The following is a 12,779-nucleotide window of genomic DNA, read 5'->3' as shown; positions in this document are numbered from 1 at the left end:
CCCTAGCCACTTGAGCCACAGGCACCGAGCCTACTCTACTATTTCTAATCGGGTTTGAGGAGATTGTTTTGGGTGTTGTTTTTTTTGCAGGGCTGCCCTGGTCAGGGAACCTCAGATCTTCAGTCTCTCAGAGACCACAGCTGTGGTGATAGGTGAGAACATCCTTACAGACTTTGTCATATGCAACTTTGTCAATCAAGACTAGGTTGTTGAGCTTGTCCTGAACTTTGCCTTTGGACCACTTCTTCTTTTTGGCCTTCCCCTCAGATTGGTTCACCGGGTCTTTGTTTTTCTTGGCCGACTTTCCGGCATCTTTCTTCTTCTTGTTGTTCCTAACTGGCCTTGCGAAGCTCAGAGAGGAGCTGCCACTACCGCAGCCTAGCTAAGATACCTGAGATTGTTTTTAAGTTAGAACCGTATGTTTATAAAATTGGACCAAGAAGGATATAAAAATCAACTGCCAAACAATGTCCTAATCGATTTATTAGTATCTTTACTAGGAATGCTGTGAGCAGGTGTAGGTACCCATAAGAGTGCTCACTCTTAGAAGAACAAAGGAACTACAACGTAAAACAATGTTCTGGCATCTTACACTGGGTAGTGGTAAGTGTTGAAAGGAGATGTGTACTTGGTAAATAAGACCTCGTACAAGAATTTAAAGACAGGCTGCACAGAACTCTGGAAAAGAGAGTTCAATAAGGAAAAGGAATATGGGGCAACACCTGTGGCTCAAAGGGGTAGGGCACCCGCCCCATATGCCAGAGGTAGCAGGTTCAAACCCAGCCCCGGCAAAAAAAAAAAAACAAAAAAACAAAAAAACAAACAATAAAAGGTCAATATATTTAAAAAAAAAAAAAAAGAAAAGAAAAGGAATCTGAATTTTTTTTAGCGATACCGGCTTGAAAACATGGGGAGCATGTCAAACAGAAGATGAAGACAGACGTGAAAGAAATACTTTGCTTTCACTACGACAAATGCCCAAGCCAGAAAATGTTTCCCAGGACAAGAAAAGCAGTCAATCTAGCATAAAGAAGTTAGCTGTCGAGAGAATTATTTAATCAGGGAACTGAGCAGAAGACCTAGAATCTAACATCATTTATCTTAATGAGCTGGAGGAACTAGCTCAGGACATAGATTAAAGATAGTAGTGAGGATGGATAGCCAGACAAACTGAAACTGAGGGTCACACCTATAAAACACCCGAACACATACCACTTTTCACTAAGCTAAAGTGAAAAATGAAATGTTTGTTACTATCTGTGCTGTGTGAGGAGGTAGGGGACGCAGCTACGGGGGTTGCAGGATCTGGGCCTTGAGGCTACGAGGCTAAAGGCACTGAGAAAAAGCGAAGCTTGGAGAAAAGGGAATAAGGGAAGTCTTCAAATCTTGGTAAATTTGGTCACTTGCTGGGATTTGTGGGCAAAGGAATGTTTCGGGGAATTAAGTAAAGACTGTTGGAGTGAAGAGCATGGAGCTCCAGGGAGATCCAGGGAGATATTAGCATGAAAGCCAGAAGGATGCCCACAGTAAGAGCTCCCTGAGATGTCCCATCCTGAGATAACTGCAGGACAGTGAATTTCACATTCAAAAAAGCTTTCTTCTTGCACTTAAAAGGATTGTTTAGGGAAGCAGATTATAAAGGAAAAGTGAAAAAGGAAAAACATGGCCTGGAGGCTTGGAGGGAGAACTACCAGAAACTTTGCAGAATCACTACCCTTTGCTTCAATGGGTAGAAAGTTACTTAAGGTGTGGGAGCAGCACTGGGAGTGACTACAGTTAGGGGGTTCTCACCACCTTCCTTATTTCATTATTCCCCAAGCATTCTGAGGAGGACATAGTAGCCACTGTCTCTCACCCAAAGAAACTGACCAGGGGGCAAGTAGGAGCCTGCTTTGGGGAAAACCCTGAACACTGGGACTCACAGACAGAAGGTGGAGACCCGAGAGTTCAGTTAAAATCCAGACAGTCTAGGGCACCAGCCACATACACCAGGGCTGGCGGGTTGGAACCCGGCCTGGGCCTGCCAAACAACAACTACAACAAAAAAATAGCCAGGCATTGTGGCAGGCGCCTATAGTCCCAACTACTTGGGAGGCTGAGGTAAGAGAATTGCTTAAGCCCAAGAGTTTGAGGTGGCTGTGAGCTGTGAGGCCATAGCACTCTACCAAAGGTGATATAGTAAGATTCTGTCTCAAAAAAAAAAAAATAATAATTAATTAAAAAAAAAAAAAATCTAGACTGCCCTGAACAGTATGGACAAGGAGACACAGTCCACTCCTTACATCATAAAATAATAAGATGAAGCGGCATTTCTAGAAGGTTGAAAAAAAAAATTAAGTAAAGTAAAAGCAGCAACTTTAAGACACTCCTTATTATATGCTGAAAATGTGTACTAATTTAGTGTAGAAAATATGACAAATGCTGGGAGTAAAATTTGTCCCTGCCCTCATGGGGCTCACGTTCTAAAAGGCATGATAGATATAAAATAATTTTACAAGTAAATAAACAGTTCAGCTGTGGGAAATCAGACAAGAGAGAAGAAAAGAAAGAAAAAAGGACATAGTGCTATGAAAGAACATTTTTATAAACTTAAATAGGTTGAGTTTCCTACAATTGATGAGTTTCCTTATAAATAAGCTTCACTGCCTCCAGCTTTCTCCGACAGTTTCTGGGTTTACTAGAAATAGATGGTGTATGAATTTTCTGATTAAAAAATGTTTCCGTATAGATTTATCACTTATATCCCTTTATCCTTGAAATAGGTAATCATAAGGCAGACATTCAGGACAAAGGAGCTGAAAACTAACTCCTCATGAGACTCAGGAACAAAGCCATTACAACCACTGCAAGGTTTCATGCTAAGCACTTATATATATGTCTAGTTCAAAGTCACCACATCTGTAAGACCAAAGACACTGCTTACTCGGCTGGACCAATCGATATTTGTTTACCAGTACTATAATTATGCTTCATATAGACAGGTACTTTATTTCTTAAAAGAACTTTCCATAATGAAAAAAAATTTTAATTGTGAAATGGTTCCTTGGTTATTGAACATTTCATATGAATAAATTAATCTTCTTCTACACGATGGCTTATCTGAAATAGCTTTCCAATTCTTTAAAATGCCAAAGGCATTTTTTTTTCTTAGCATAAAAATACTAAAGGCATTTTGCCATCACTTGGTTTATTAGCAGAACAGGAAAATTAATATTATTCTAAGCAAAAGCAGAAATATAATTAGCTCAACTGAGAAAAGTGTGACATTTGCCCGTGAACTCTTCATTCAGATAATGTATCTATTTTGGGAAATCATGAGACTGGAGCAAGACAAAAATATGAAAAGATGTTAGGCTTCTCTAACGACTTATGTTAAGTATCAGGAAATGAACGTGGTTTGTTGGTAGCATTTTCAAGATCTATATGAAAAGAGTTAAAGTCTGCGAGAAATAAAAAGAGCTGTGTCAGTGATTATTTGCAATTGCCTGTTTCACAGAAAGCAAACAGACGCGTCATCGTAGTTGGTGTTACATCAGAGACTGACTCTCTCTGGTTTCTCCCCACTCCCCTGCTCTTCGCGTTAGCTCTGCACGGCACATGCACGTGCGGAATTTGTCTTTACCACATTGCCCTGGAGATCTTGTCTCACTTCACTCAGAGCCTAGAAACCACTTGCTCCAAAACTAAAAAAATGTAAGCTCTGATATCATCAAACTGAGCCTCAATCTTGAATTTGCAGAAACTCTATGAAAGAAAAGTCAATCTAGGTTGTGTTAGGCTGGGCACAGTGGCTCACACCTGGAATCCTAGCATTCTAAGAGGCTGAGGTGGGAGAATCACTTGAGACCATGAGTTCAAGCCCTGCCTGAGCAAGAGCAAAACCCTTATGTCTCAAAAAAAAAAAAAAAAAAAAATTAACCAGGTATGGTGGTGTGTGTCTGTAGTCCCTGCTACTCAGGAGGCTGAGGTAGGAGGATTGCTTGAGCCCATGGGTTTGAGGTTGCAGGGCCCTCTAGCCCTAGGGACAGAGCAAGACCCTGCCTCAAAATAAAATAAAATAAAGATTAAGCTATGGTTAGCCTCACCTCTTGCAGTGTGTACTGTCAATCCATGTCTCACGTGATCATTTATGTGGTCACAACACTTAAATTTTAATTTGGGTCTAAATTTTCTAGGAAAGGCCTTTTCTCACATTGAGACTATTTCTAGGATTATTACATAAAGAGCCTGATCCTATTATAGATTACTTTATTTTTAAGATATAACAAAGACATTTTCCTGTGTGGTGAGGGCTATTGTATAAGATTTCATAACGTGTTAGGGGGAAAATGAGTATCAGAATGTGTCTTTCATATGTGTTCAGCTTTCTGTGTGTCTATGTGCATATAGAATATGGAAAATAGTCTAGATTAGGAAAAAATGCACCCACAATGTTAAAAGTGATCATTTCTGAGGTCTGATATTATATGGAAGTATTCTTTCCTTCAGTATTTTCCTCTTTATTTTATGGATATTTTGCGGTGAACACACCTTATTTCATAATGAGAAAAAAGTAGTTATTTTCCCAACTATGATCACGCACTCTGCATGAGCACAGTATTGCAGTAAGGAATTTGGAGAAGGAAAAGAAAATTATCATCTTTCCCTTTTGGAGCTTCCCATAAGACACAAACAAATTGACCCTATGTGATAATATTTTTATTATCTGTTGTGTGTCAAATAACTCTCATTCAACTTCACATACCTTTTCTCCTTTACTCCAAAGACACAGACTATATGTAAATCTACTTGCTGTTATGTTATCCAACGGTTGTAAACAGCGTTGATGATGAGCATGCGGATGCATACTTTGTAACAGTAAGCTACAAACACAAGATAAAAATAGGCAGAGCAAAAGCTCTGCATGAAGATTAAATGGAAAGCAGTAGGTAGTGATAATGCTTTCCTACTTTCTAAATGTACGAATAAGAACATAAAGCCTTCCCATAATGGAAGGAAAAAATGAACTTGAGACAGAGTATCTCTTTGTTGTCCTTGGTAGAGTGCTGTGGCATCATAGCTCACAGCAATCTCAAACTCCTGGGCTCAAGTGATCCTCTTGCCTCAGCTGGGACTACAATGCCCAGCTATTTTTAGAGACAGGGTCTGGCTCTTGCTCAGGCTGGTCTAGAACTCCTGAGTTCAAGCAATCTGTCTATCTCGGCCTCCCCCAAATGCTAAGATTACAGGTGTGAGCCACCACAACAGGCCAAGAAAATGAACTTCTAATAATTTTTTATAGATCAAAGCCAAGGAACAATTCCGTGTTAACTTTGGGGTACTGAAGTACAGTATAATGGGGATTTAGTGAAAAGAGATACCACCGTGAGATGATGAAGCTGGAGAAGTCGTCAAGAAGCAATGCAGGACTCCTTAAGTGCTCTGAGAGAATGGCACATTTCTTGAAAAATGTGAGAGGAAGCTCATGCCTATAATTCCAGCTCTTTGGGAGGCTGAAGCTGGAGGATCGCTCGAGTCCAGGATTTCAAGAGCAGCGTGGGCAACTTAGGGAGACCCTGTCCCTACAGAATTTTAAAAAATTATCCAGGCATGGTGACATGTGTATGTAGTTCCAGCTATTGGGATCTGGAGCAGGAAGATGGTTTGGAGACTGGGAGTTCAAAGTTGCAGTAAACTAGGATTGCACCACTGCATTCTAGCCTGGGTAATGGAGCAAGACCCTGTCTCAAAAAAAAAAAAAAATGAGAGAGAGAGAAAAGAAAGGAATGGAATGTGAAAGAAGGAATTTTAAAAATAATTTGTATAACAACAATTAGAACTGTCTCATTTGTAAAACATAATAATAATTTGCTCATGGGGTGACTATGAGGATTAAGGTGGTGCACTCAACATCACACTAGGATGAGAGACGCTCAGGAAATATTAGCCATCATGGTCATGATCATGGTAATGTTACCAACCACTGTTAACCTGAATGTCCGTTTCATGCAGGATTCTTCTGCTCAGGCCCTAACAAGGCCGGATGAGCTGACATCTAGAGATTGTTTGCTCACTTCCAAGGCTACTATTATAGATGAGAAACTAGACTCCATGATACGGGTCAAAGATCCAGGGTGCTCTGTGCACCCAGTGAAGTGTCAGCTAACTGTAAATTTGGTCTAAAATAAAAGTGCTTTAAAGATATAACTGCTCTAAAATAAGAAGATATAACTTTATAACCTATAAGGAAAATCCATTTAACATATACATAGTAGGCTCAGTGCCTGTAGCTCAGCAGCTAGGGTGCCAGCCACATACACTGGAGCTGGTGGGTTCAAATCCAGCCCAGGCCTGCCAAACAACAATGACAACTATAACCAAAAAATAGCTGGGGGTTGTGGTGGGCACCTGTAGTCCCAGCTACTTGGAAGGCTGAGGCAAGAGGATTGCTTAAGCCCAAGAGTTTAAGTTTGCTGTGAGCTGTGACACCATGACACTCTACCCAGGGCGACAGCTTGAGACTCTATCTCAAAACAAACAAACAAAAAAAAGAAAAACAAAACCCCCCATATACTATAGTAAGTAATAACATTGCTGATATTTACTTTTACAGTAAAAACAAAAAGTAACCAAGGGAGAGAAGAGGGCAGAATAGTTCTTTGAGAAGATATCCTGGCTGTTTTCCAAAATTGCTGGCTTTTCTGTAAATGAAAGTCAAACTGTTGGTCTCTTATCTGCTTCTCCATTCATTGGCTTGGGAGACAGGTTGATGGACTCCTTAGTCTGGCAACAGTAAGACTGCAGAAACGGCTCGGCGCCTGTGGCTCAAGCGGCTAAGGCGCCAGCCACATACATCTAAGGTGGCGGGTTCGAATCCCCAGCCCAGACCCGCCAAACAACGATGATGGCTGCAACCAAAAAAAAAAATGGCCGGGCGTTGTGGTGGGTGCCTGTAGTCCCAGCTACTTGGGAGGCTGAGGCAGGAGACTCGCTTGAGCCCAGGAGTTGGAGGTTGCTGTGAGCTGTGATGCCATAGCACTTTATCCAGGGGGATAGCTTGAGGCTCTGTCTCAAAAAAAAAAAAAAAAAAAAAAAGACTGGAGAAACGGGAAAGACTCAGGACAAAGGCCAAAGGAATAAATGGCAAGCTTGCTAACAGTCTGGTTCTTTGAATGGAAATAAAAGTGCCCAGTAAAGCCTCCACTATGTCCCATCTGAGAGATGAGAAGGAGAGTGTCCACGTCAGAATAGGAGCAGGCTGGGGAGCTGCTGTGAAGGGGAAGGCGATGAGGCAAGTCGGGGGGGCTCAGAGTTAACTGTTTGCCAGGTAAAGGAAGCGTGGTCAGTGAGACAGGAACCCCAAAAGGGCATGGGAGAAGTAAGAGGGGGAAGATGTTCAGAAATGTCATCAACTCTTCAGCCAGGGGGATCCGGGGAGAGTTGAGTAAGTAGAAGGAGAAGCCCCCCAACATTATGCTCGCTGTATCACCACTGGAAGCACCCTGCTTCCCCTCTTCTCACCATTAACTGGACTACACTATGGTGAAACCAGTTCATTCTCTGTTCAAACTGATGCTCTGCTTAGAAACTTAAACTTGATACCTGAACACCATTGTAGGAGCCATTAAATTTATCTCTCCCCAAGCCCTGTATGTAGGTAAGCAATTAGATCAAAGAAGAGAAGTTCAGGGTCATTTATTGGGGAGTAAAAAAGTCTATACAAGTAAACGTACTTAGGTTAAGGAAAGCATAGGGTTTCAATGCCTAGAAGCAAATGGAAGTCTTGATCCAAGTCTTCCTTTTCTTTACCAAAGCTTTGACACTAGGGATTGAAAAGCTGAGCTAAAAGTTGAATGGAAAACTAAAAGGAAAGCTGGAGACAATTTGGAGAGGAGGCTTCTTCTAGGGCTCCTACAGCCTAGCTGAGGTGCTAGGCGTCGTGAATTTTCTCCATGCCTGGGCACTGCGCTAAGCGTTTCATTCACCTCATTAACCAATGTGATCCTGAGTGACCCGGAGTCAGGCGAGCGGATCCTCCCAATTGCAGCTGTGAAAACAGGTTGAGCAAGGCCAAGCAGCCTACCCAAGCCCCCTCCCCACCCCCTAGTAGGTAAGCTGCACAGCCCGCCTGTCAAGTAGTCCTGCTGTCAAAGCTGGTCCTTCCCGGTCACCATGCAGAGCCACCTCCTGTGCTAGGAAACCCACTTAACAGAGAACCATCTGCCTCTGAGAAGCTCAGGAAGGTCCACCAGACACCTGCCACCAAAAAACATGAAGTTACAAATCAGCCAGGAATAAACTCCTGACATGTAATGTGGATTCACTTCAAAAGCATTGTGCTAAGTCAAAGAAGCCAGACTAAAAACTACGTATATGACCTAATTTAGGCAAAATTTTCAAGAGGCAAAGTTTGAAAAAAGGACAACTGTAATGATAGTTGTAGCAGATCCATGGTTTCCTAGGGCTAGGAGGGCAGAAGGCCAAGAAAGAGCTTTTTGGCATGTTCAAATATAGTATATGACGATGGTGGTGGCAACTGGAGGTTTACATTTGTCAAAACTCATCAAATTGTGCATTTGGGTGCACATGTGGGTGAATTCCATTGTATGTAAATTATGTTTCAATAAAACTTTTAAAAGTAGAGAACATTTATCTTACAGTAAATTTCCCTGAAAAAGTACTACTTTGGGGTGGTGCCTGTAGCTCAAGCGGCTAAGGCACCAGCCACATACACCAGAGCTGACAGGTTCAAATCTGACCCAGGCCTTCCAAACAATGACAAGCACAACCAAAAAATAGCTGGATGTTGTGACGGGCTCCTGTAGTCCCAGCTACTCGGGAGGCTGAGGCAGGAGACTCGCTTAAGACCAGGAGTTGGAGGCTGCTGTGAGCTGTGACACAACAGCACTCTATCGAGGGTGATAGCTTGAGGCTCTGTCTCAAAAAAAAAAAGTACTACTTTTAAGTTTTGCATTTAAGTGACCCAAGTTGTCTGTTTTAGTAAATCTTCATAATAGGAAATTATTATTTAGAAAATCACAATGGTACTTTGGGAGGCAGTTCAGGATAAAAAAAGTGATCAAGGGAACTCAGGAGAGCAAACCCTCTCTAACTACACACAAATGTAACTGTCCACTGTCTTCTGGGGGCTCAGAATTTTGGTTCCTTTAGTCATTCAGCAAATATTCATGAACCAAATGAACCACATGTAATTGCCCTTTCTGTAGGTCAAACATATTTATAAGCTGGCAATTCCAATGGCTTAACCTAATACAGAGAAACTTCTGTGTACTAGGTTATCCTGGGATCTGGGAATACGGTGTTCTATAAGGAAGGGTGCACATTGTATATGACAGACAATATGTTCGTATTCCACCCATAAAAATACTTAGAAATTACTTACAAATTAGGTTCTCCAATAGAAAAATGGCAAAGAATTTTTAAAGGTATTTACAAAAAAAAAAAATACAAATAGCCATGAAACATATGAAATAGTTCTCAGCACCGTGGCTTATGCCTGTAATCCTAGCATTTTGGGAGGCCAAGGTGTAAGGATCACTTGAGGCCAGCAGTTCAAGACCAGCCTGAGCAGCGTAGTGAGACTCAATCTCTACAAAAAATAGTTGTTTTTGAAAACTGGCCAAGTGTGGTAGCATGCACCTGTAGTTTTAACTATAAGGAGGCTGAGGCGGGACGGTGGCTTGAGTCCAGGAGTTCAAGGTTGCAGTGACCTCTAATGATGCCACTGCACTCTAGCCTGAGCAACATAGCAAGACCCTGTATCAAAAAGAAAACCAGTTAAATAGGCTCTGTAAGGCCTCTTTTAGTTCTAGCACCCTGTGACTCTGAATGCACAGGGTTCCATCGGTACATTTTTGCATAGATTTGCTACAGTGCAAAATATTTTAATTTCTAACATAAAGTTGAATAAAATCACTTAAATCTCAGTTACTATATTTCTGATATGAATATCTGGATCTTTTTAAAACCAACTTCATTAGAATCCTTTGGTTGCATATGTCAGAATCCCAACTCAAACTGCTTAAGAAAAAAAGTCAGCAGATGTCTACCACCTCCACACACGCCTACATCCTTAATCTCCCTGTGTTTTGAAACTCTAAATGGGTTCTCTCTGAAATATAAGGGCAGGTACACCTCACCCTTCTGTCCTGCTGGATGAAGAAGCACTAACATCCCATACTTATAAGAAGAGCAGCTCTAAGTAGACTAGTCTTAGAGGGCCAGCCATGTTCTCCAGGGACTGCCCAGCAATTGAACATTCGAGTGCTAGAAGTTTCTAGAAGAAAACCTCATTCCTGGCTGAGCTCTGTCTAGTCACATCTCCCTGAAGCACATTAAGAGCAGCAACCGGGGGGAGGGGGGGGAGAAGGGAGGGGAGAAGGAGTGGAGGGAGGGGGTTTGGAGGGATCACTTCTGAGGTTTATCTTATAGGGGTACAAGTGAATCTTTGTAAGAGTAGAATGTGAACGTTTTAAAATAATAACTGAGAAAATGACATGAAGGCTGTGTTAACCAGTTTGATGGAAGTATTTTGGATTGTGTGTGAAAACCCCACACTGTACCCCAGAAGTGCATTAATGTACATAGTTATCATTCAATAAAAAAAAAAAAAAAGAGCAGCAACCATGTGTCTAGAATGGCTTATTCCTATTAAGCCTCCAGGTTGTAGGCAATAGTGGTGGTTACATTTTTGTCTACCCAGCCCTCTCATTCACCTTCTTTCTGGCGTCCCTCGCGCACTCACCCCCTCTCTCTCCATGTGGTCCAGGCAAGCCTGTCAATCACAGCATCTTTACCACCTTTCTCTCCACCATGCCCGCAAAAGCATTATGACCCAACCTGGTTAGAGTGTTCCCAGGGATGGATTAATGGCTCTTAGGAGAGTTGTGCTCCTCCTGGCATAGGTAAGCGCAGGATGAGAATGTGGGCTACTGGTGGCCAAAGGAAGCCATTTGCCACAGGAGACGATAAGGTGAGAAACGGAGGCAGAGCCAGAGATGATGAGGCAAACAGAGAACTATGCAAATGGTAGTCGTGAAGCTTGTTCTACCTTTGGATTTCCCAGTATATAAACCAATAAACTCTTTTCACTGATCAGCTTAAATCATTTCATCTGCAATCGAATGGCTCCACTTGATGGGGACCTCTCACTTGCAGGGTGGCTCCCATAGACCTCAGTACCTTAAGCAACCTTCCTCTTGTCAGCTAAGCCACCATCTACTCTCTTGGGAGTTATGTGTGTATGTATACTTAGGATTATCAAAGGATTTCAATAACAAGAACCTATATTTGCTTATTTCAAGAATTCATCTTTCACTGTTGCCACCCAGTCAGGTTCTTCGCCTGCTGCACAGAAGGAAGCCAATCGTGGAGACAGCAGGGACTGTAGCCAAGAAAGAGTTGAATATTGCAGAGAGCAAGCAAGGAGATAGGGGGAATTCCTCAAATCTGTCTCCCCAAGGATGTGGGGGTCAGGGTTTTTAAAGGTATTTTGGTGGAGAAAGGGCCAGGAAAATGGGTCTGCTGATTGGCCGGGGATGAACTCAGAGGGCTGGGAACCAGAAATTATCTTCTTGCACCGAAACAGTTCCTGGGTAGAGGGCACAAGACCTGCTGAGTCAGCTCCCACGTCTGGTTACTGTTCTAGTGGTAGCAACTGGTCCCCTCTAGTGGTAGCAACTGGTCCCACATGCAGACTCTGGGAAATACCTCAAAGCTCAGTCCTGGGTTTTGCAACAGCAATGTTATCTTTAGAAGTGATTAAGGAAGTTACCAATCTTGTGACAGTCAGGGATGACTCCTAAGCAGTATGCAGCATAGCAAGGCAAGGGATGAAACGATGGCTCGTTAACCGTAAGCTATGCCTACATGTCTGTAGAGTTCAGATTTCCACCGCAGTTCATGCCTTACGGCCCTACATTACTTTGATATAGGCAGTTCCATCACGTCTAAAGAATGACATGTATTTTAAACACACATACACACTTCGTTTCTGTTGGGTCCACTGATCCATGGATTCATTCTGACACTACACATTCCTTTCCATTCTAGCATTCAATATAGAGCCAGTTTCAGCAAATTTAGAGTAGCAGATTCTTTACTTAAAAAATGTATTTGTTCCTGACGAGTTTGTTGACAATTGCTATACTTAAATTTAGTAATTAAAAAAAAAAATCATCTGACTGTTTCTGTGAGTTAGGAGTCCAGCAGTTCTTACCTGGGCAGTTCTACCTCAGGGTCCCTTACAAGACTGCAGTCAAGGTGTCCCCCCAGGCTGTCGTCACCTGGAGAGTGACTTGCTTTTGAGCTTACTCCCAGAGCTGTTGGCAGTCTCAGTTCCTCACGACGGGAGCCTCTCCACGGGCTGCCTCGCAAGACGGCAGCTGGCTCTGCCCAGAGCGAGCAACTGCAGAGTGGAGGAGTGAGTGCGTACCCCGAGACAGAGGCGCAGGCTTTTAATAACCTAATCTCAGAAGTGTCAATCTGTCGCTTCCACCAGGATTTTCTGTTAGAAATGAGCCACCAAGCTCAGCGCCTGTAGCTCAGCGGCTAGGGTGCCAGCCACACATACCAGAGCTGGTGAGTTCAAATCCAACCTGGGCCTATGAAATAACAATGGCAACTATAACCAAAAAATAGCCGGGCGTTGTGATGGGCGCCTGTAGTCCCAGCTACTTGGGAGGCTGAGGCAAGAGAATTGCTAAGCCCAAGAGTTTGAGTTTGCTGAGAGCAGTGATGCCACGGCACTCTACTGAGAGCGACATAGTGAGACTCTGCCT

At 42.6% G+C, this 12,779-nt stretch overlaps 1 pseudogene; it reads right to left on the bottom strand.

The window, feature by feature from the left end:
• The window catches only part of LOC100956341, a 37,286-nt pseudogene extending 26,472 nt beyond the window's left edge, over positions 1-10,814 (bottom strand).
• Positions 10,815-12,779: the final 1,965 nt, after the last annotated feature.

This window comes from Otolemur garnettii, unplaced genomic scaffold, assembly GCF_000181295.1.
Source record: "Otolemur garnettii isolate 467f Iridium unplaced genomic scaffold, OtoGar3 scaffold00008, whole genome shotgun sequence".
Classification (NCBI taxonomy): domain Eukaryota; kingdom Metazoa; phylum Chordata; class Mammalia; order Primates; family Galagidae; genus Otolemur; species Otolemur garnettii.
This window is presented reverse-complemented; position numbering and strand designations above follow the sequence as displayed.